The following is a 23394-nucleotide window of genomic DNA, read 5'->3' on the forward strand; positions in this document are numbered from 1 at the left end:
ATTCTTTTTTTGTTTTGTTTTTGTTTTTGTTTTTGTTTTTCGAGACAGGGTTTCTCTGTGTAGCTCTGGCTTTTCTGGAACTCACTCTGTAGACCAGGCCGGCCTCGAACTCAGAAATCTGCCTGCCTCTGCCTCCCAAGTGCTGGGACTAAAGGCGTGCGCCATCACTGCCCAGCCAAAATAGTTAATTCTAAGATACTATTTTAACAACAGTATCTTACATTCTTTTTTTAGTTACATGTTCAAATATGTATATGTGTATTTTGCTTTGGATTTTATCCTGGAATGGCCACATTCCAAGGGCTTACTAGCCACATGGTGACAGGCTATAGTACTGGAGAGTAGAGATCTGTAATGCCACATAGAGCTTGCCATGGCCACTGACTCCTCTGGAGGCTTGCATAGGTCTTCTCTGAGTTGAGTAAGCTCAGGGTTCCCCTGTGGCCTTACTGTGTTTCTGGCAGACAGAGGAGACCTGGCAAAGAGATGACACACACCTTCATCTGAGTGAGAAGGCTTCATTCTTTCAGCTTCTAAGTCAGCGATCGCTGTGGTTGGGAGCTCTAGTTTTTCTCACGCAGAAGTTTTGATGAAGACACTTAGCTAAGTTTGAGTCCCATTTCTTTCCTTCTCCTCTAGCTTTTGAGCCAGTTATTTTCACCCGAAATACCCTTCTAGGGTCATTTGAGGGTTGACTGAGCTGCACAGAGAGCGTAGAGCAGTTAGTGACACAGAGTTCTGAGTGACTGTTGGTAGCTACTAAACCATTTAATCCTGAGTGCCTGGGACTGGGGATTAAGAGCATGGCTGTGTACAAGGTTGGACAGTGGAAGAGGAAACTTTGAGCTGAGTTATACCTGGTGGTCCACTGCTGTCTGCTTAAAAATTACTATTTATTAATGCCTTTGTGTGTGGGCGTGCACACGAGCATGTGGATATCTGAGGAGCCAAGAGAATGTTAGATTCTGGGGCTGGGTTTACAGCAGCTGTGAGCTACTGGATGTCGGTGCTGGGAGCCAAAATAGTCCTTTAAAAGAGCAGAAAGTGCTTTTAACTATGTAGCCAGGTCTTCCTCCTCCTTCTCCTCCTCCTCCTCCTCCTCCTCCTCCTCCTCCTCCTCCTCCTCTTCCTCTTCTTCTTCCTCCTGCTTCTCCTCTTCTTCTCCTCCTCCTCCTCCTCCTCCATCATCATCATCATCATCATCATCATCATCATCATCCCCTTCCCTTCCTCCATTGCTTAGAGGCTATTAGCTGTGTTTTTGTATCACTTTTTTGGTGTTAGATATTAAGGATTCCACCCAGGGACTTGGGCATACCAGATAAGTGTTCTGTCACTGAGCTCTGAATCTCTGTTTTTGGAAAAAAGAAAGACTATAGCTTTAGTGAGATATATCCTACACTATATAATTCACCTATTTAAGCTATGCAGTTCAGTAAGTTTGAAAAATATTCACTTTGTCAACCATCACCATAGTTAATAACAGTATTTTCATTATTCCTAAGAGACCCTGTGCCGAGTAGTGGTTTCTCCCCACTTTCCCTCAGTTCCTTGCCCTTCACTCAAGTTCTAGGCAGCGTGAATTCACCTGCCTACAGACCTGACTCCTCTGGACGTTTCACAGAACTGTGATACTGTACAGAACTGCATACGATAGTCAATAGCCTCTTGTAGAATGTTGGTTTTATTTAACATATTTTTATTTTTTCAACCAAAATGTATTTTATTCTAGACTCCTTTTATATCTGATTCATATTATAGCTGTTACAGTGATACAGTGCAAAGGGAAGTCTGCAACAGCACATGCAAACGTACCTGAGAAGGGTTAAAGGGTTATGGGGACAAATCACTCTTGATGTGGATCCAAAATACGTCATAAATGTCATTGGTGTGGTCCAAGAGAGGTAGCCATGTTAGCAGACTTCCTTAAGTAACCGTCATGCAAACCGAATGTTCTTTAACATGTATAGAAAACGGTCACAGGGCTTAAAATTAAGAGCTTAAAGTTAACTGGGAAATAAAGGAAAGGATGCAGATGTCGTCACCCAGGGCTCAGGTGAGCGTACAGAATAAGACCCAAAGGGTCTGCCAAACCCACATGAGATGTTATATACAGATAGCTCCAGTGAGAGTCAGGAGAGAAAACCACTCCTGTAAGGATGGGAGAGATACACAGTGAATTCTTCCTGCTTGTCATGACATGGAAAAGCATACCAGACTAGACACAACATGCAGAGCAGTTCCTTGAACACCAGAAATTCCAAAGAGAGCAAAACAGCTTGCTAGGAAAAATTCTGCCTAGTTATTCATCCTGCTTCAACACTATCATGGAAGGGCAGAAAGGGGTGCCCGAGGACTGTCCGTAGAAGACGTGGGATTCTACGTGATTGGATTAAAAGCATGAACACTCCCTCTTTTCTCTCTCTTCCATATTTGACTAGAAGTGTGCATTAAAAATTAGTATTAAATGTGACGTTTCAGAGCTATTGCTGTAAGGAGAAAGTCATATCTTCCCAATGCTGATTTCAGAGAAGATGTGTGTCAGGGCAAGCAGGAAACCATCACCAGGGTCTCTGTAGCTGGCTGCTAGTCCCCAGCTGCTGGCTTTTGCAGGATGTTGGTCAGAGGAGGTGAGATTTATGCAACTGTGCAAGCACCACTCTTACCTCCTGAGAATCCAGCTTCTGTGAATCTGTATGATAATGCTTACAAAAATAAAAGTGGTCCTTACAAGAGCAAGACAGCACTATCTGAAATGGTTTTCCTGTGTATCTAATAAAACATGTCAGGTCTGCTTCCAGGAACCTTGTCTTCTGTGATTCCTTTAAATAGCAAAATGTCCAGTCCATGTTTTGGCATGGATCATCAGTACTGAATTTTTTGTTGTTGGGTAATATTCTCTTTTATGTATATATTTTTTACATAAATTGTTAGAACTATTTGTTTTTATTTTTTTCCTACTTTTGGATATTGTGAATACAGGAGCCCTAGGGACCTGCTTGTACAGGTTCTCTGTGGTCATATTTTTTGCTGTCTTTGGCATAGTTGTGTACATATATAATGTATGTTATATATAAATTTACACTATTGAAATTCTCCTTCCTTCCTCATTTTTTAAAAATCTGTGGTTGCCCTGAGTAGGTAGGCAGGCAGTGCATGGTTCAGGGAGGGAGTCCTAGTTTATTCTAACTTTCTCCTTTCAAAGCACGGAATGCTGGGTAGTCAGAGAGATGCTCTGCTGCTAGGAATGCTGGGTAGTCAGAGATGCTCTGCTGCTAGGGACTTTTCTTTTGTGTGACTCTTTTCTCCAGGGGCATCACATGGTGTCACTAGTTACTTTGACGACAGGAACTTTGGACTGTCTTGTTGTTTTAGTGTTAGAACGCCAGCTTCAGTTTAGGGATTTCCTTGCTATGGGCACGCCCTCAAGGAAGGACAAGCTCTCCTCTCTCCACTGAAGCTGAAATATCTCCCCTCCCTGCTTCCTCGTAGTGCCAGGGTCTGTCCAGCTGCTCCTGCCCAGGGCTTGAATCCTGGGAGGATCTCCGCTCTACCGTGATGCTCCAGGGCATGCCAAGCTTAGTAGCTTAGAACACTTCCATTTGCTCACAGTCCTACAAATGCAGCAGGGCTGGGGCCTGTGGTTTTAACTCGAGCAAGTTGAATTAATACTGGACTGTGGAAGTTCCTGGGCCTCCTGCTCTCCATGGGCCATCTTGGGCTTCCTCACATCATGGAGCAGATGGACTCAAAGGAGTTAGCTTTCTAGCGTTGTGACAAATTACCTGAGATAACACAGGAGAAAAGGATTGTTTTGGCCAGAGGGTTCTGTTCTTTGTCATTTGTCCCTGGGCTGTTTTGGGACCTGTGGTAAAACATCCTGACAGGAACACAAGACTGAGGAAGCTGTTCACTTCATGGAGGCCAGGAAGTGGAGAGCAGAGAGGGCTGGGGTCCCAGGATTCCCTTCAAGGGCATGTCCCACTAGGCTTGACTTCCCACAGGTTCTCCCATCTCCCGACAGTACCACAGGCTAGTGTCAAATCTTCAACACATTGGCCTTTGGGGAATACTTAACGGATCCATAGCAGGAAAGTTCTTATGGAAGCCACAGGTCTTTCTCAAAGTACACAGCATCACACCTACTTCTGTATTCTTCACAGGTAAAGGAGCTGGAGAAATAGACTCTACCCATCCATTAATGCTTTTCCCTGTTGACATAGGGAATGACAAAGACATAAGGATGGTTACTGTGCATTTGACTGGTGTCAGGGGCAGGGATGCAGTCACCCCATTCAGGGCAGCACAGTCTGCAGTGGCAGGTTTTAAAGGTGCTTTAGAGCGGGAACCTGGCTGTTTGCCAATTGCCAGGCTCTGTTGATTCTGCCTAATTTTTGAACTGAATTTTCTAGCACTATGCTTTTAACAATTCCCTTCTGTTTAATGTCACCACAGCCAGTGTCTGTGCACCTAAGGATTTGATGATACCTTAACCTCTAAGAGAGCCAGTGAGAACTCTTTAGTAGGAGGCAGGATAGTTTACCAAAGAGGAAACACCTGAAAAAAATGTTCTGCATCGCTACCATCGAAGACAAAACACCTAAATTAAACAGCAGTAGCAGGGTGGGTGCCCTTCTTAAGGTCTCAGCATCAGTAATCTAAACAGAGCTGTGGAGGAGAAGATGGAGAGACAGGTTTTCCCAGCTTGCCAGTGGGGTTGTAAACTCTTCTAACCTTTCTTACTGGAGATTTTTGGCAATATGTACCAAGAGACATAAATTGACCCATCCATTTTTAGCTACTTGTAGGACGCAGCCTGCACAAGTGCACTGAAAGGGTGGATATTATTTTAGGTATGAAGATGTTTGTACCAACGTTACATTTTTAGCAAATATGGAAACCTAAATGATATGAGTTATTATTCAGTCTTTTAAGATGGAGTTTGTTCACTGGGGTTGTATCTCAGTTGGAGAGTGTTTCCAGATTTAATCTCCAGCACCACTTGATCTCCAGGATGGTGACACAGGTCTGTAATTCCAGTACTCAGGAGGTAGAGGCAGGAGGATCAGAAGTTTAAGGTCACCTTTGGACATCCTGGGCTGCATCAGACCTTGTCTCAAACAAAATATAACAACAGCAAACCAAAACAATACCACAACAAAAGAATCTGTAAAGAACTATATTTGACAACTCGTATGAAATAATTTTAAATAAATATACAGATTGGCCTTGTCATGATTAGTAAAGTAAACTACTCTGGGTATTTCAAACAATGTCATTGTGTCACCTACTTTGTAGGTGACAAAGAGCAGAGAACCCATCATTCAGCTGAAGGGTTCCAGAGCTGAGCAATGTCAGGATGACAAGAGGTCTTATGGCCTAGAAATGAACCACTTGGTGGGCGCAAGAGTCATGGCTACTGGAAAATTCCTTCCCCAGGCAGAGGAGGTGAGCAAATAGCCTGCTTGACCAGTGCCTCCTGTGGCCCAGTCTAGTGGAATAGAGGGAAGCTTGTTTGACAGTGGCCAGGGGCAGGGAATGAAACCGGAAGTGGATGAAAAATGACTACTGCATAGCATGATCTCAACTATGCAAGAATGATACATATCAAATGATGTTAAAAATAGTTGTCTTTGCTGATGGATTGATAGCTACCTCTTATTTTCCCTTTTTTTCTTTAAAGAAAGAGGTCAGGAATTACAGATGTAAACATCACCGAAAGAATACAAGAGATAGAAGAAAGAATCTCAGGTGTAGAAGATACCTTAGAAGATGTTGACACTACTGTCAAAGAAAATTCAAAACATAAAAAATTCCTAATACGAAACATCCAGGAAATCTAGGACAAAATGGAGACATTTTAGATAGTCTCTCTCACCTGAGATACTCAGTGGCCTCAGAACTTGGTGTCACCAAAGGCAGTGGTCAGGAGGGGGCGCTCCAGACCAGCACGTCAAAGCCTCCAAGACAAGGTGAGGCTGGGATTTCTGTGACCATTGCCGAGTGGGATCCTTGGGAGACATGGCCTTACCAGTCCCTGTCCCTAAAGCCATATTATCTCCGCTTCCATTTCAACAGTCCTTCCTCTTGGGGAAAGTTATTGTCATGGTTCCTCAAAAAGCTAAACTGAATACCACCGGAACTCATGGTTTCCTCCTGGTCCTGTTGGAGTGTTTGGCACATGTTCACTGATTGATCAGAGAGCCTCACTCTACTGCTTATGCGTGGCCTAAAGGAACTTGTACTGAGGTGCATAAAAATCCTAGTGCTGGATAATATATGTCCCATAAAACCCACTGTGGTATTCCCCTAGTAAATCCCTTAGGCCTCTCAGTATGTTGCATTTCTAATGTTTCTCCACCATCTGACTCTGTCTGGGACAAGAGCCCAGGGACCAGTTAACTAGCAAAACTATGTGTAGCTGTTTATGAAGTGACCAGGACATCTAGCACGGAAGATGGGTTCTTTTGAGTGTTTGCTACATGAGCTCACTGCCAAGTCCTTAGCTTTGTTCACTTAAGTGCACGAAGCCACCCATAGCTGACTGTGCTGGCTGGGTTGGGGTGCAATTCTGCCAGTCTGAAGCCCTTGCCCCTACAAGTCCTTCAGGCAAATGGTTTTCCCATGGACATCTACTGACAGGTTATCACGGGTCAGAGGAGGTGGTTTTAGGGAATATGAAAGTTTTCTTGGGAGAAAATGGGTCAAACTCAAATACTGTGCATTTTAAAGCCACACCAGGGCTCAAATCTGAGCTCAACTGTAACCCTAGGGAGGGTCACCCTGGGCTGCCACTAAGTCCTCACAGTGAGTGCTGCTAACCGGCTGCCCATGCAGAAACTGAGTAGACAGCAGTGTCCTGAACTCCCCTCACCCAGGCTGTGTACCCTTCACAGGCTGGTCTCTTTGTGTGTGTGGTTGGTGTGGGAGGAATTGTTGGAAAGTTCAAGGGAAACTGAAGAATAATCTTAGGCCACTTTTCATAGCTTGGCTTTCCCAAGTACTCTCTCACCCGTATTCCCCATTAGAGAGAGTCTGCCTTAATTTCTGTGGTTTCCCCTAATAACTATTTCTGCTGTTTGTTGTAGTGTTAAACTTCTGTTTTAGAGAATGAATTGAAACCACATACAGGAAAATACTGTTTTTTTTTTCTGAAATACAAAAAGTGTGTGTAATCAAAACAGAATTTCAAATAACATTTGGTTAGGAAGCATGAAAAGATGCTTCCTAAGGATAGAGAGGGGCTAACAGTACAGCTGAGATAGTCTCTCTTCCTCTCAATTCCAAGGGTCTACATTTGACCCATAACAAAAACAAATAAACAAATGAAAACATCAATAAAAAACAAAAAAAAAAAAACTCAAACTAAACCAAAATAAAGGCGTGCCTATATTGGTTAAAAAGAAGCCTGGGCTTATTAGGTATGAAGACTGCTTCTAAATAACTTTTATCCCTGGCTGACACTGTTGGCAGAGGCTGGCCCTGGGAATTCTTGGGATTTTCCAGAATTGGGTTTTGCATTCTCTATGCTAATGCCCAAACATCAATTCCTAAGAACAAAATTCTTGTTTTATTTTAAAATACATTCTCACTGGTTTTACATACAATAAAACTCATGGGATGCATGTTTATTCTTAAAACATGTTGCTGTATGGTATTCATGCATATAAAGTTCCATGTTTATGTTTAAAAGTTTCAATAAGGGAATTTTTTTTCTGAGTAATCTTGGTTGTGTTTCTGATTGCATGTATACAACATTCAATGATTATAAATTGCATCCATGGGCAGTCTTTTATAGGCATCCCACAAGATCACTTCTAGTCCCCAGTTTGTATCTAAGTGTAAATAACGGCAATGGAGAAATTATCCGAAACAGTTACTTAAACACAGGGTTGCTTTCTAGAATACACTTTTTTTTCCTGAATAATTTTCTGTATTTAAAATAATTATCTCTTTTATAGTTGTAATTTTACCAGTAAGGATAATTCTAAATGAATTCCAAAAGTTATTCTTGTTGTTGTGTTTTTGAGACAGGGTCTTGCTCTGTAGACAAGACTCCTGATTCTGGAGCTCTGATGGTGATAATTTTAAGAGAGACTTTTTGCTGTTTGAAGACAGCTCTCACAGCCACTTTTTAAAACCCCAGTTACTCCTCAGACACACTGATTCTTAGTTTTGATCTGGGCTTTAAGAAGTTTTCCATTAGAGCTAAAAATGCTTCATTAAAAGTGTCTTAGCCTGGGGAACGGGGTAGTAGAGAGGATTAGTTTCCATGGATACTCATTGTATTGCTAGAATATTTTGCTCCAAAAATTAAACTAAGAAGTTTCCAGCAGTCAAATCAGTAAAAAGAACATGCATTCATCTATAGTTTCTTTTCTTTAACATATTCAGGAATTACTCAAGTATGCAAGTAGACACATATATGTGGGAGAGAATTGGCTTATAATTAAAACATGCACCTACCCCAGATATACCCTCACTAATTTATTCTAGATTGCTGTGTCAGCATAGCACATTCTCACTATGGCGTGACCTGTTTTTATAGTGTACACATGGCTTGACAACAAGGGCTAGTTGGTAATTCTGTTTGCTTTAGGCAGAGATTTTACCTTTCAGGTCATTTAATCCCAGCTGTTAGCCTGTGTGTTTGGTTAAGTAGCAGCTTTCTACTTCAGGGCCTGGAGCAGGCTGTCCATGCTAAGAGATGATCCCCAGAGAGACTGGCACAGGAGGGATTGGCTTCATCTCTGTTAGAAAACAAGGGAGATGCTGATGTTATGCTTCCACTGTGATTGGTGGCAAGTTGTTCTACTTCTTCTAGTTATTGGATACTCCTTGTTATAAACAGTATTCAGCATCAATAAATTATTAGTGTATATTAATTGTATGAAATAACTTTCATTATAAAATTTTTATACATGTGTGTAACAAGGTTGGATCATAGTCACTGGTTTCTTGTCCTTGTTTTCTTCTTTACCCTCCCACTGTCCCTTTTCTCTTCCAAAATGGTTCTCTTTCTACATTCATGTCTTAAAAAAAAAATCTAGCTTCCACATATGAGACAAAATGTGCTATTTGCCCTAAGATGGCTTATGTTGTTTAACATAATGATTTCCAGTTTCACCCATTTTCGTAGAAATAACACAATTTAGCTCTTTATGGCCCTGTAAAATTCTACTGGAGGGGCTGGTAAGATGGCTCACTGGGTTACAGTGCTGGTCACCAAGCCTGATGACCTGCACTGCATCCTGGGACCTATGTAATAGAAGGAGAGAATCAAGTTATGCTCTGACCTCCACAGAGAACACACACACACACACACACACACACACACACACACACACACACACACACACCACAGCCCTCTCACACAATGTAATGAAAAAATTATTGGATATATATGGCATATTTTGTTGTCCATTCATCTATTGATGGGTATCTAATCTGATCCATAGCTTGACCACTATGAACACTGATGCAATAAACAAGCATTTTGAAGGAAGACACTCTACCACTTGCTTTTATGCAACATATGCTCAACATTTTGTCTGAGTGCTGTTTCTAATCCTTATTTCTAAACACATGTGTTTTATGCAAGGCTGATTGTAATAGAATTCAGCGCTGTACGTATCTCATGAGTATGTAGCTGTCCATGTTGCTATATAGGCCTTGGAAGTTTCTTTTCACATGATAGCAAATTAGTTCATCGAGATAATTTTCCATATTTTCTTGCCCATTTCTCCTCTTGTTTGTCACTTAGCATCCTACTGATGTTTGCTATTTTATTTTATTATTGTTACTTTTGTAATGTTGGGGATTGGACCTGGAGTCCGGGGCATGTCAGACAAGAGTTCAACCATGAAGCCACATCCCCTGATTTTTAATATTCAGTCTTTAGTTTTCTTGAACTTACTGAGTTCAAGGGGATGGAACTTTAGTAGCTTTTGGTATGTGTCAACTAAATTTCCTTTCAAAAGATTATGCTGATTTATAGCACCAATTAAATGTTTCATAAGTTATTTTCCAGCCATGTGAAGATTATTTTGCAGTTTATTTTTACACATCTGTATTTCAAAAAAAAAAAAAAAGAGCTTGGAGGTGAAGTAGGACCTGGAGGAATTTGCATGTGTGTTGATGTTTACTGCAAACGCTGAGTTCCAGGTACTGAATGCTACAGATGTTCTCTTACCGAGAATTGCAAAAAAGACCAATTTAGCTCCAGGCCCCATGTATGGACCTAGTTCCTACTTGAAAGTGTGATTCTGTAAGGCTTCTTTTCCATCTGTGAAGTAGATACTTTGACTTTCTGTTTCTGTGATTGCAGGTGTCTATACAGAAATACAGAAAGAAGGAACCCAGGGAAGCCATTCCTGTTGCGCTAATTACAGAGGTCTAAGTAAACAGAGATTCAACATGGAGTCTGTAAGGAGAGCAGACAGTAGTCTATCATGCACACACCATGGTGGAAAGGTCCACCATGTTGCTTCTCATGAAATGAATCTTCACCATCACTGTGAACCTTTTTCAGAAGGTTGTATACATTTTAATAGATTGCAAAGAGCTGTTTTTTTTTTTTGTGACCATCACTTGATGTGCAAAATGTAGGGATGTTCTTTTAGATGAAGAACATGACCTAGTATCACACTGGGGAGGAACCAGAATCAGGTATAGGTGTTCCAAATACAGCTTTTTTTTTTTTTAAGTTTAACTTCCACCACTTAACTATTTTAAAATCTAAGTGCCCATATCAGCTTCCACAGTACAAAGAAAAATGGACCATTTACTTTGGCAATTTTATCTGATTGTTGACACTCAAACCAGACTACTGGGGCATTTCTAGACTTATGAGTATTTCCTAACAATTGCTTTATTTAAATCATCAGGACCATCACCTATTCTTGTTCTAGAGATGTCTGGGAATTTAGGTGTGATTTGGCTCAGATGTTCTTCACAGTCTGTGCGGGCCAAGTACACTGAGGAGTCATGGGTCAAACTACATCATGGACCCTGGCTGATTGCCATTTTAGTTCCCTTTTGTCAGTTCTCTTTCTTAGAGATGTATTCCTCTAAGCGAGTTTTCATTTGGTAAAACTTAAAAAAAAATCATCTTCTAAGGCGATACTGCATGGCCCCTTTTCATGTTAAAGTGGTTGTTCCCATATTATCATGCTCAAAGAAAGACTCATGACAACTCTTCACATTGCCATGCAGAGACAACAGCTTGTTAAACGTGGAGAGATCTTCACAGTCACCCAATCCAATCAGTTCCCCCGTGTTACAGACAGGGAAAGTTGCTCAAAATGGGGGAACAAAGTAGAGTCAACCAGGGGCTCCAGTCTTTCTTTATGACAGCACTGTGGCCACTTGATGCTTGCTATGATGCTCAGAGTGTGAGTGAAGACAGACCCAGCAAGTGTCAGTCATGACTGGGAGCTCCTTGTAATAATGGAGCCCATTGCAGTTAATAAACTCTTAAACACACAACATGTAGAAGGCTTACTTAACAGTTCACAAAATAGTCCTTATCTACCAGCTTTTTAAAAATAGTGCTCTGTTGTAATTTATGAATTGTTAAAGGAAAAGGTCATCAATGAAAGGAATATATATATATTCCTTTAGTAAGGCAACAAATGTGGAATTTTCTGAAGTTACTCAGCAAACTTATGGACATATTCTTATTTCTGCACTGTTTTTGTGATGTGTGTATACATGTGTGTGTGCAGGTGCATTTGAGTGTATGTGCATGCGCGTGTGTGTGTGTGTGTGTGTGTGTGTATGCCAGAGGACAACTTTGGGTGTTGTTCATAAAAGTGTCATTCACCTTTATGTTTTTGAGATAGGCCTTTCATGGGTTTGAAGCTCACCAAGAAAGCCAGTTTGGCTTGCTAGTGAGTCCCAGGAATCTAGCCTTTCCAATCTTGGGATTACAAGCGTGTGTCACTGTTTCTGGCTATTTTTACATGGGATCTGAGATGAATGTACATGGCAAACACTCTTCTTATTGAGCTTTAATCCAAGCTCTGGACTGAGATGAAAAACAATTATGGGTATATGTGGGTATATGTTTGTATATTTATGCCACATGTGTTTGGATTCCTGTAGAGGCCCCAAGAGGGAGTCAGATCCTATAGAAAGTTACAAGTGATTGTGAGCCACCAGATGTGGATTCTGGAATCTTAACCTGGATCCTTGGCAGGAGCAGCAAGTGCTTTCAGGCTCTGAGGCACCCTCTGGCCCTGGGATTGACATTTTTTTATTTCATCTTTTTTTATGTGGGGTGCTGGGGATTTGAACTCAGGTCCTCATAAGCATGAGGACTTGCCTAGCAAGTGCTTTACTCACTGAGTCCTCTCCCCAGCCTTTTGAGTTCTTTCTTTTTCTTTTTTTTTTTTTTTTTTTGCTAAAGAAATTGTGTTTGCAGATATTTAAAAACTGTACACAGTAAGTCTTAAATTATCAGGTTTTTATAGAGAAAGATGATCTGGCATGATTTAAGCTAATCTTTGAAAAGTTTTTCAGTCTGAATGGTAGATCCTCAGAAGAAGGAAGGTAGTACAACTTGGCTTTTGTGTCACTGGTAAGATGCTACAGTCGGGACTGTTGCTTATGTTCTGGTGTAAGGACACAGAAGAGTGGAGCCTCTAGTCTGAGCTTTGGTGTTCGTTTAGCAGGGTTTACATGTATTGATAACACTAAGAATAGAGACCTGGAAATTACTTAGTGGGTGAAGGCTTTTGCCACCAAGCCTGACACCTGAATCCAAGCCCCAGAACTCACATGGTAGAAAGAGAGAACTGATTCCTCCCAAGTAGCCCTTTTACCTTCATATGTATGCTATGGTACACTAAGGGATGTGTGTGTGTGTGTTTACATGCATGTGTGTGCATGCACACAAATGAATAATATAAAAAATAGCAAAACCATTTACCTTCCCTCGATCCTTCCCTAGGTGCTGTTGTCACTATAGTGATAATCACACCCAGAAGTGTGCTTTGTTATTATCTTAAAAAGTTACAAGTGGGGAAATTAAGTGTAGGAAATGTTAGAAGTTTGATCAAGGCCAATCAACCAGGTTGAGAAGGTGCTAGGTTCATAATCAGGTTTGCTAGCTTTACAGTGTGTCATTTTCCCACTGCAGTTTTGTTAGTATACTGAAGACATGAGATGCTTTCCTGCTTTTATTGACAAATCATTCCAAGGCCTGTTTCCTTTTCCCTTGGCTGTGGAGCAGAGAGCATAGAACCCTAGGTCCTTCACTTTTGGCCATTGGCAGTGATGTTTCCTCTTTAATTTCCCATTCGTTCTGCTTAATCAGCAAATAGGGACTACATATGAGCCAGGATAGCAACAGTTCTTCCCTCTGACTTTGCCTTGTTTTCTCCCTTGGTGTTGGGGCTCAAGCTAGAGGAGAGAAAAACTGGGAATCTTAGGGCACATGGCTCCCCATCTGGATGGCCTACGTGGCTACTCGGCTCCTTGGCTGTTGCTCATCTAGCCTGTGTCCTGCTCCTTCATGCCAGCCGGCAGTGAGAAAAGCCTGTTTTCATTTCTTCTTTTGCGAAGTCCATCTGCACTGCACAGGTGCAGGGCTGGGCTCTTAAAATAGAAACTTTGTTCTGTGTGATGTGGCACGGTGGAAACCCCCGGCTTCATTACTCATGTTCAGATTAACGAAATGGTCATCTGTCCCTTCCCTGTGGCATTTTCCTGGCTTCTATGAGACCTTTCGTTTCTCAGTTGGCTTCTCTAGTTTCTCCGTTTGTAACAGCACTTGATCTTTGTGGTGTTTAGGTCCTTCCTGCCTTTGGTTTCCTGTGCCTGTGTTTCTGATTAGGACTCTGTTTTGGAATTCTCTTCATCTTGTTTGATTCTCCCAGCCAGCCATGCTGTTCTGGCAAGGACAGCTGGGGATAACAATGGTTTTTGATATTTAAAATTTCTTGTCTCATCATTTTGACATGATGTTTAACCTGTTGTAGCCACCCTAAAATGATTAGATACACCCTAAAGCTTGATTAAAGGCTCATGTGTACATTGTTGAATTACTGAAAATAAGAGATGATTTAATTTAAAATGTGAGATGGGCCTTTCCATGACAACTGTTCTTACTTTTTTGGCTAAAACAGTACATGTTCTTCTTAGACATTATACATCTTGAGACATTATACTGTAAAGCATTGGTATTTATGAAAATTTACTAATTTCTACAACAACTCCAAGAAAAGGGTGTTATTATTAATTTGTGAGGAATACATTGAGGGTCAGGCTCTGCTAACAATACCATGTGGAAATTAAACAAGAGAAGTTATAGGCTGCTCAGCAAGTGTCTAAGTGTCAAGAACAACGATCACTCTGGGTCGAGCTGTTGGCTCTGTTTCCTCTGCTGTGAGCACCAGCTCATGGATTAACTATGAGTCTAGAAAATGTTTAAGATGATCTCAACTAAGTTAGCAATTTTATTATATGTTTGTTTGTTGTTACTGTTATGGTGATCAAGTTCAAGGCCTTGGGTATGCCAGCAAGCGCTCTACTACTGGGCTACACTTCAACCCATTATCAAACAAGCTAGCAGTGTTTTCATGAGACCAAACGAATACAGATGAAGCAATCACAGCATAGATGGTTAGGAAATGGACAATTGATAGGTTGGGTCAAACATACCCCAGGGAGAGCAGGTGGGTTCTCACAGGGATGGGAGACTGTGGAGAGCCAGCACAGCTGATCAGTCTAGGAAAAAGTCGAGACCACAGATATGAGCTGTAATGACAGAGAGACGACCACGTCAGTAAGGAATGAGAATAATGCATAGTGTTCAACGTCCAAAGTTCTAGGTAGAAACAAGTGCTCTGAGTGCACAGAGCTGAACACAAAGTTGTGATTTTGTGGCTGATCCAGTAGCTATGCATGGGGTATGCAGATACATATCAGAAAAGAACACAATGTGAGAACTGAAACGAATGGATGCTAGGGTTAGAGATTTACAGGTGGATTTAAAAGGCTTTTTCTTTAATAACTGACATAAGATACCTTTTAAAAATATTGAATAATGCCTGGGTTGACTAATCAAGTGGCCCCCACCTGAGGACTTCATCCATCTCTGGGGTAGAATGTCCTTTCTGGTTTGTGACTAAGCCTTGAATGGATGGTTTTCTTAAAGAGTGTGGGGTGTAACACATACAGAGGGTGATGGGACCCTCTCTCCTGTCTGTCTTGCTGTGGCTCTGTCTTCCCACATTCTCTCATAACCCAGTACTGAGTCTAAAGGAAGGGGAGACTCTGGAATCTCTAATGTCAGGCTTCAGGGACTTGTCCTACTGTCTCTTTGGAAAAGTGCCCAGTTCTTCTAAGAACCAATAGAAGTACAAATCCTTTCAAAAAAAGAAAGGAAAAAAGTAAAAGCCATATGGTGATTGTCAACTTACCAAGTAAACAACAGGGCAGAGGATTTACATCTTCTTTGTGTGTGTGTGTGTGTGTGTGTGTGTGTGTGTATGTGTATATGTGTGTATATATGTATGTGTGTGTGTATGTGTGTATGTATGTGTGTGTGTAAGTGTGTGTATGTGTGTATGTATGTGTGTGTGTATGTGTGTATGTATGTGTGTGTGTATGTGTGTACATGTTTTATGTGTATAATTTGTGTATTTTCATGTGAGTTCAGGCACACACTGCTTTGTGTGGAAGTCAGAGGACAACCTTGGGCACTGGTCCTCTCTTTCACTTTGTTTGAGAGAGGGTCTCTTGTTTGCCATTACTACTCCAGGCTGGTCGGCCTGTGTACTTCCTTCCAGGGATTGTTTAGTTTCTACCTCCTGTTCCTGTAAGAGTGCTGCAATTACACATGAGTCCTACTGTGTCTGGTTCTTTGTGGGGATCTGAACGCAAGTCCTTGTGCTTGCATTCATGCAAGTGCTTTAACTGCTGGGGCATCTCCCCATCTATACATCTTTCTTGGCTGATGGAGGCTTTATTCTCAAAAGAACACCTTATCAAGTTTTACACATTCTTCAGCAATGTGTAGATTCCACATAGCACTTTATACTGTAGCTAGCAATCCTTTCTATTCTGGGACTTGAACTGCGTTCTTGCTGAGGAGAGAAACCTGAGACCACACAATACAACTGTGACATTTGTGATTCAAGTCACACTAATAGCTGGAAGTTCTACCTAAGCCAACTCAGGAAAATTTGCCCAACGCAACCATACACTAATTCCATGAGTGTTAGTGCCAGTGAGTGTAGTGACCAAATTTCTGCCTGAGTTAGAAGTTAGACAGGGTGGCTGACATGCCCTGACCTTTTGGGCACTGAGGAGACACTCATCTCTCATGCTACTGGATAGCTTCTCAGGGTCTCCTGGCCTAAGTTAGGTTAAGTGTATAGAAGAAGAACAGAATGGAAAGTCCTGAGACCTGGCTTCTAATCTTATTTTAGTGTTAGCTACTAGCAAGGTGAAGTAAGTCAGACCATGGCTGTAAGTCATGCATACCTGGCCTCTAACCTTTAGACTCTTTCTCATGTCTGCAAAACAGTTTTAACTCAAGTGAAAAGTGGTCATTTAAAAAAAAATAAATCTGGAATGGTTACATATCATTTTTATGTATGTATATATTGCAGTAAATGTTGAAAAGTCCTTTAAAAGATTTATTCTTCTTATTAAATGAGGTTGTTTGAGAAATTTGTCTACACACACACACACACACACACACACACACACACCTGTTCTACTTGTGAAACTCCAGTAATTCTAAAGCAATCAGAGTGATTAAGTCATTCTTTCCCTGCCAACTTAATGAACTCTTACATGGGACCAAATTACTCGACCCCAGTGTAGACTCATTCTCTTGACACTAACAGCAAATGACCGTGTGTACTCAGAGGTGGTGAGTGTGGCCATGCTAATGGACGACGGGTGGTGCTGGCGGGATAGGACTGAATAACTCAGACTCAAGAGATGTGAGAAATGCTTGTGTCTGGCTCCAGAAGGTGGAGTCTGTTGTCCTTACAGGAAGTGTTTCTGGAGCTTCAGGCAACAATGCAGAGATATGACACAAGGACAGTAGAAAAATACACACAGAATGGATCACCCGTGCAGCAGGACTCTTCAGGAGCCAGTGACATTAATCCAGGCAATTGATTATGTGCACAGAAGGCCTGACTGCATAGGGCAGGTGTGAGAGGTGACTTCCTCTTGAGCAAGTCTCTAGACAGTTCTGCTTCTTCATCTGTGAATAGAGGGTAATAATGTCATACTCTGTCAGTCAGTGTATCCAGAAAACAAACAAACACACCCATGCTTACAGAAAAACATCCCTATGAACACGGACAAACATACTCATTTGCCATCAACAACTCATTTGCTCATCTATTTATTTATTCAACAGATGCTGGTCTGACCAAAGTGCTATGCTTTGTAAAAAGCTCCGCAACACCTATAAAATTAAGTAAGATTCAAAGTTTTAAGAATACTGGTTCTGGCTTCCAATGAGTGGTAGATAAATTATAACCTGAGGCATGGAAATCAAGAATGGCTTTCTCTAAGTCCTCTGTGGTTACAATCATTAAATGCTTTGGTGCACAGATTTTAAGGGAATAGTGTCAGTTTCTGCTTACTGTACAATAGATTCTATCCCTTCAGAGTTTGTGAAATATACTTATAAAAGTTTACTATGTAAAATTTATTATAGTTATGTACATTTTTTTTATGGTACTGGGGATTAAATTTGGGGCCTCTACATGTTAGGCAAGCACTCTTCCATGGAACTACACACACACACACACACACACACACATATATTATGTATATGCATATGTATATCATATATATGTATATGTATATATATATATATATATCAATGGAATGGCACAATGGTGCCATGGTTGTATCAAGCAGGTCAGTGAAACAAATGTTAGGAATTTGTTTAATGTCACTTAACATCTATCGCAACAAGGTATAGGACTGGAAAGAAGAAATGCTTTCCTTTTTCTTATATAATAAGAAAGGGGCTCACTGTATTTCTGTGTTAAAGAACAGTGAGGTTGAGAGTGGAGAGAGCCAGTAGGAGACCGATGAGCAGTCTGGACAAAGATCTATTTATGTTTGTATGTACTTGTGCTAGGGTGGCAGCAGTGGGGATTGTGCACTGCCATTTGTCACATATGCCTACTTTGCTTCTAGGACTTTGATACTTTATTTTTTTGATAGTTATCCTTAGAAGATCCTGTCTGTATCTTTAATAGTTATAATCCTGAAAGGATGCCTGGAATGGAGAGTAGATGTAAGTCAAAAGCAAGCATAGCAGGGCTGTGAAGCAGGGGATCTCCTAGCCTTTTGGCTGCAGTGGGTTCTATCTTTAGTACCATAATCCAGGGGAATCTTTCCATATTGGTGTGAGCTGCTTTGGTTAACAACAGTACTGGAGTCTCCAAAAGCATGTCATTTAACAATGGATCCTGGAATATGAAGTGCCTGACCAGGTGACAACCGTTGCAACACACAACCTCATTCCTAGACACACACAGCTAAGTTCTTCAGTCATTGCAAACTCCCTTTGGAGTTGGTCTCCTTTTTTTAAAAATTCATGATTTTCTCCTCTATCCTTTCCCATGTTTTGAAAAATCTTTCCCACATAGCCATTTACATTTTTTTTTCAAGACAGGGTTTCTCTGTGTAGCCCTGGCTGTCCTGGAACTCACTCTGTAGACCATGCTGGCCTTGAACTCAGAAATCCACCTGCCTCTGCCTCCCAAGTGCTGGGATTAAAGGCATGAGCCACCACTCCCTGGCGCCATTTACATTTTTAATTGGGTATATTATGAAACTAAAGCACAAACACCAATTTGTTAAATAAAATACTTCATAAATACTCTTGTCTACACCCTTGAACTATTCTTAATTGCTTCAGAAAGAAAGTAAGAGAGAGAGAAAGAAAGAAAAAAAGAAAAAAAGAAAGAAAGAAAGAAAGGAGGGAAGGAAGGAAGGAAGGAAGGAAGGAAGGAGGAAAGAAAGAAAGAAAAATTGGAGATGACGAGACACACACCTGTTATTCTAGCACTCAGGAGGCTGAGGCAGGAGGATTGTGAAATTGAGGCCAACTTGGGTAGATTGTGAAATCCTATTTCAATAAACCCAAATAAACAAAACTAAACCAGACCTCCACTACCCCACAGACATGGGTGGGGAAGAAAGAGAGGGAGAGGGAGAGGAAGAGGGAGAGGGATTGGACAACTGTAAAGGGTGTCCCATTTAATGTTTGTATGGTGAACATCATTCCAGAATTTCCTCATGTCTAAATTACTGTTTTTGGTTGATGACAAAAGAAGTTGTACACTAGGTTGTAGATCCTTAAGTCTGTGAGAGAACATTGTGGACAGAGTAGGAGTGGGTCAGAAGCCTTCCTCCTCCTCCTTCCCAGGCAGCACATGTGAGCCTTTGTGTGGAGACTGAGGCTCTTCTGGAAGTAAGGTGAGTGCTGATCTCATGTGGGTCATGCTCCAACACAACCTCCTGGTACTGGAGTACCTTCCCTACTCTTTCTCTGATTTTAATGTACAAGTCACATCTACAAGACAAAACAATTCAGGGATACCTGCAGGGGCAGAAACTTACAATCTCTTATAATTTCTGTGTCAACTATGTCCTAATTCCCCAAGGTCATATATATTTTTGGTTGTTAGTTTTTGTTTGTTATGTTTTTGTTTGTTTTTTATTCTCCTCTGTCTACAATGTTAGTTCATTCCCTTAAGAAAAACATCTCTGCATCATGAAAGGCCCAAAATATAAAATTCACCATACTCTCTGACTGTGAACTGAAGGCAAGACTAACTTGATTTGTAGGCCAATGAATGTTTGTGATATTTCAGTGTTTAGGGTCTTTTTTCTTACAAGAATTAAGAGCACACCCTCAACTCAGTGGCCTGGAGGGGGTCAGCTGTATGGCTGTAGCTTGTGAAACTCTGTGCTCATGATTAGAAAGTACATTTCCTTTTTCTTCAGTGTAAAATATTAGTCTTTTGAGAAACACATGTTGTACCTTGCAACATTTCCTTAGTTCCTTTATGGTACTGGGTGGTGTGGATGTGGGAGAGTGTGTGGATCTGACCTAGCCCCCTAGGCCTGGGGATGACATACAGGATTGGCAAACAACATCTTCACCATTTTCTCTATCTTCCCAATTGTGAGAGTTTTTTTTTTTAAATCACCATTTCATGTTAATTGGTAAATGTGTTATAGCATATTGGAAGAAATAAATATTTCAGTCTAAACTGGAGGACTCCCGAGGGATTACTGCAGGGAGATTATCTATTGGGCTCAAGATGGCACCCAAGAACCTGTTAATAAATAAATAGATTAATAATATTTGGTCCCCGGACACATTATCCGGCCAGGAGAACTGGCCATTCCTTGCTGATTCAAAGCTGCTGGAATGTGCAGGGAGGGAGATGGGGACACAAGAGGGAAGGGACATTTGTAATTGTTAATGAGGAATACATGGTGCTACATGGTAAGAACTTGGGAGGTGGAGTAGAAGGACCACTGCAAATTTAAGACTATTTTGTTCTACATAGTGAGTACCAGGTCAGCCAGGGCTATCTAGAAGGAGGCTTTGGCTCAAAAACCAAATAAACACAGCAACAGCCACAAAAATCAAACTGTCAAACAAACAGATGAATAAAAAAGACACTATAAAAGGTGTAAGCATATGTGCTATACCATATCCTATACTACGTAGATTATATGCAGTAATTTATTGCTCACAGTGACCCTGAGGTAGAGATTTGATAGGTATTGCTATATTAAAATATAGACAGAGAACTAAAGACAAATGAAGAGCAAATAAGTTTTGTAATTGATGAACTCCCACATGACCCATTCCCAGAGGGTTGAAACATTGGAGTGATCTGTGAAGATGTCCTTGGTGCCAGGTAGTTCCCAGCATGGCTAGCATTTGGCGGATGGATGAGGGTATATATTTACTTTGACCTTCAACACATGTTGCATGCCCTTTTTGCAGCTTGGTTCTGTAGAGCTGTCTATATAATTCACTCATACCCACCTACTCCACGTTGCAACTTCTGCTTGATTGTGTCCACTTTAGACTGGGAGCTCCTTGACACTGGGACTTCTTATTGTTGACTATATTATTTATAGAACAAAATCCAGAAACAGGTATGGAGACACCAATGATTGGAACGAAGTCCAGCATGGTTGTATATATCTATAACCGTGTTAAATGGTAGGATTACGGGTTTGAGACCAACCTAGGCTTCATAGTGAGATTCTGCCTCACAAACCACCCACACAATGAATAAAAGTGACTACTCACATATCCAAACACACTGGGCTTTCTTGTTGAAGGAAGATGACTTGTTTTAGCTTGAGAAGGAACCAATGAGTGGAATGAATATGAAGACAGCCATCTGCATGGATTGAAAAGGGATATAGCAAGAAGAGAATACTTCTGTTGTGGGTTGTGGGGTGCTTATTGACAACTATCCTGAAATGCTGACGTAGTCCATCCCTGTCTTTCCTAGTCTCTTAGCCTTGAGACAACTAAACTGTTTCTTGCACAACTATTTCTTGCCATTCTCAGGTACTTCCATAACCTGTCTGGGCCCCATGAAACATCTTTTCTACATGTCTTACATTGTATATGGGCCCAGTGACCATATCAGAACTCTTCAAGGACACTGATTATTTCAAACTGAGTTTTGACAGTGGAAAAACATTGGGACTGGAGACTAACCTGGGGCTTGAGATAGAAAAATATCAAACAAGATGGAGGTGGGTATCATCTTCATCCCAGTGCTGGATACAGTCTTGGCCAGGTGCTGGGTGGGGAGCAGGTGTGTGAGGCTTTGGAAACTTGAAAGGGTGTGAAGTGCACCACCCAGCCTATTGGAGGAGGATGGGAGTGAAAGCAACAGATGTGCCTAAGGTTCTGTTTTCAGTTCCTCAAAGGGTCTTCTTGATCAAAGCAGTGTGACGGTTGCTATGACAGTTGCTATATTGGTCCATGGGACACTCCCTCATTAGGTAGCATTACTTTTTTTAATCTTCTTAGGCCAGTCACCATGAAACTCAATAACCAGTCTGGGATGGGGGGATGGGTGGGGAGATATGGGTGGGTACTCTGTACTGAAATGGTGGAAGATGTTGGCTGATAATATTTTTTTCCAAACAAATCTAACATTGTTGTTGCAGAGGTCAATACATTTTTTTCATTATACATCTATACTTAGATTTTTATTGCAATTTAAAAACATACCAGGTAGAAAATACTGGCTTCAAATCTCAATTCTGCGTCTTAGTGACCAGATCCTAACATCCAATCTTCTATTAATTAAGTAATTAGTAATTATGTTTTAGACAGTTTCCCTGTGTAGCCTAAGCTGGCTTGAGCTCGAGGGCTTCTTGCCTCAGTCTTCCTAGTGATGAGATTCCAGGACTGTACAACTATGTAGAGTCTACCGTTTTATCCCCTCATCTGGTTGAATGAGCCATTTGATTTCAAAGTTTTTTTCCCAGTGAGATGTTTACAGATACTTTGCTTCTGGAGTCAGCAATCGTACACGAGAGCTAGTGAAGGAGCAACATTGTTTTTGAATTGCACGTCTTTATCAGGCCAAGTTGGACTTAATTGGTTGTATGATATTAGGCATGGCATTTATTCCCTCTAAATCTTAGCTTCCATGTCTTTAGAAATGGGATAGTACAAGTAGCTTCAGGGGCTTCCTGAAGATTCAATGGCATGAGTAGAGACACTGTATCCATTACTAGTAGCAAAGTAGAACTCTGTTGCAAGATGGCGCCTGCGCCTGCGTAGCCATCAGAGGATAGAAGGTCTGTACATGGATTTCCGATTTGGTCATCAATGTTTTACTGCTATGTCTTAGGTTGAGGACTATTTTTTGCACCTGAATCCACGGTGGAATTTAAACTTAAGTATTTATTGTATAGATGGGTGACAGACAGTGAAGACCGTTATCCATTCGAACTTACAAACCAATGTTCTTTAAAAAGTCTATATAGAGCTTACCATGTGGCAGATGTTGGAAAAGGCATGGGCCATAAAGCCCTGCCTTAAGCCTATTCTCTATTACAGTGACTCTCAACTTTTCTAATGCTGCAACCCTTTAACACAGTTCCTCCTGTTGTTATGACCCCAACCATAAAATAATTTTTGGTGTTACTAAATAACTGTAATTTTTGTACTGTTATCACACACACACACACACACACACACACACACACACACACACACACAGTAGGATATCTGATATGCAACCTGTGTGAAAGGGTAGTTTGACCCCTAAAGGGGTCAAAACCCATAGGTTGAGAACTACTGCTCTCTCTACTAGTTCTGTAATGCTCAAATATGAGAACCCCAGT

The 23394-nt window shown here is 41.1% G+C and overlaps 1 long non-coding RNA gene across 1 annotated transcript; it reads right to left on the reverse strand.

The window, feature by feature from the left end:
- Positions 1–1663: 1663 nt before the first annotated feature.
- LOC114616846 lies at positions 1664–21214 on the reverse strand. The gene is made up of 5 exons (XR_003710701.1): positions 21059–21214; positions 17078–17227; positions 14665–14760; positions 8613–8750; positions 1664–4211 (listed from the first exon to the last, which is right to left on the reverse strand). It is a non-coding gene; the product is annotated as an uncharacterized LOC114616846 (long non-coding RNA).
- Between the last annotated feature and the right edge of the window lie 2180 nt (positions 21215–23394).

Source organism: Grammomys surdaster, unplaced genomic scaffold, assembly GCF_004785775.1.
Source record: "Grammomys surdaster isolate TR1022 unplaced genomic scaffold, NIH_TR_1.0 133, whole genome shotgun sequence".
Classification (NCBI taxonomy): domain Eukaryota; kingdom Metazoa; phylum Chordata; class Mammalia; order Rodentia; family Muridae; genus Grammomys; species Grammomys surdaster.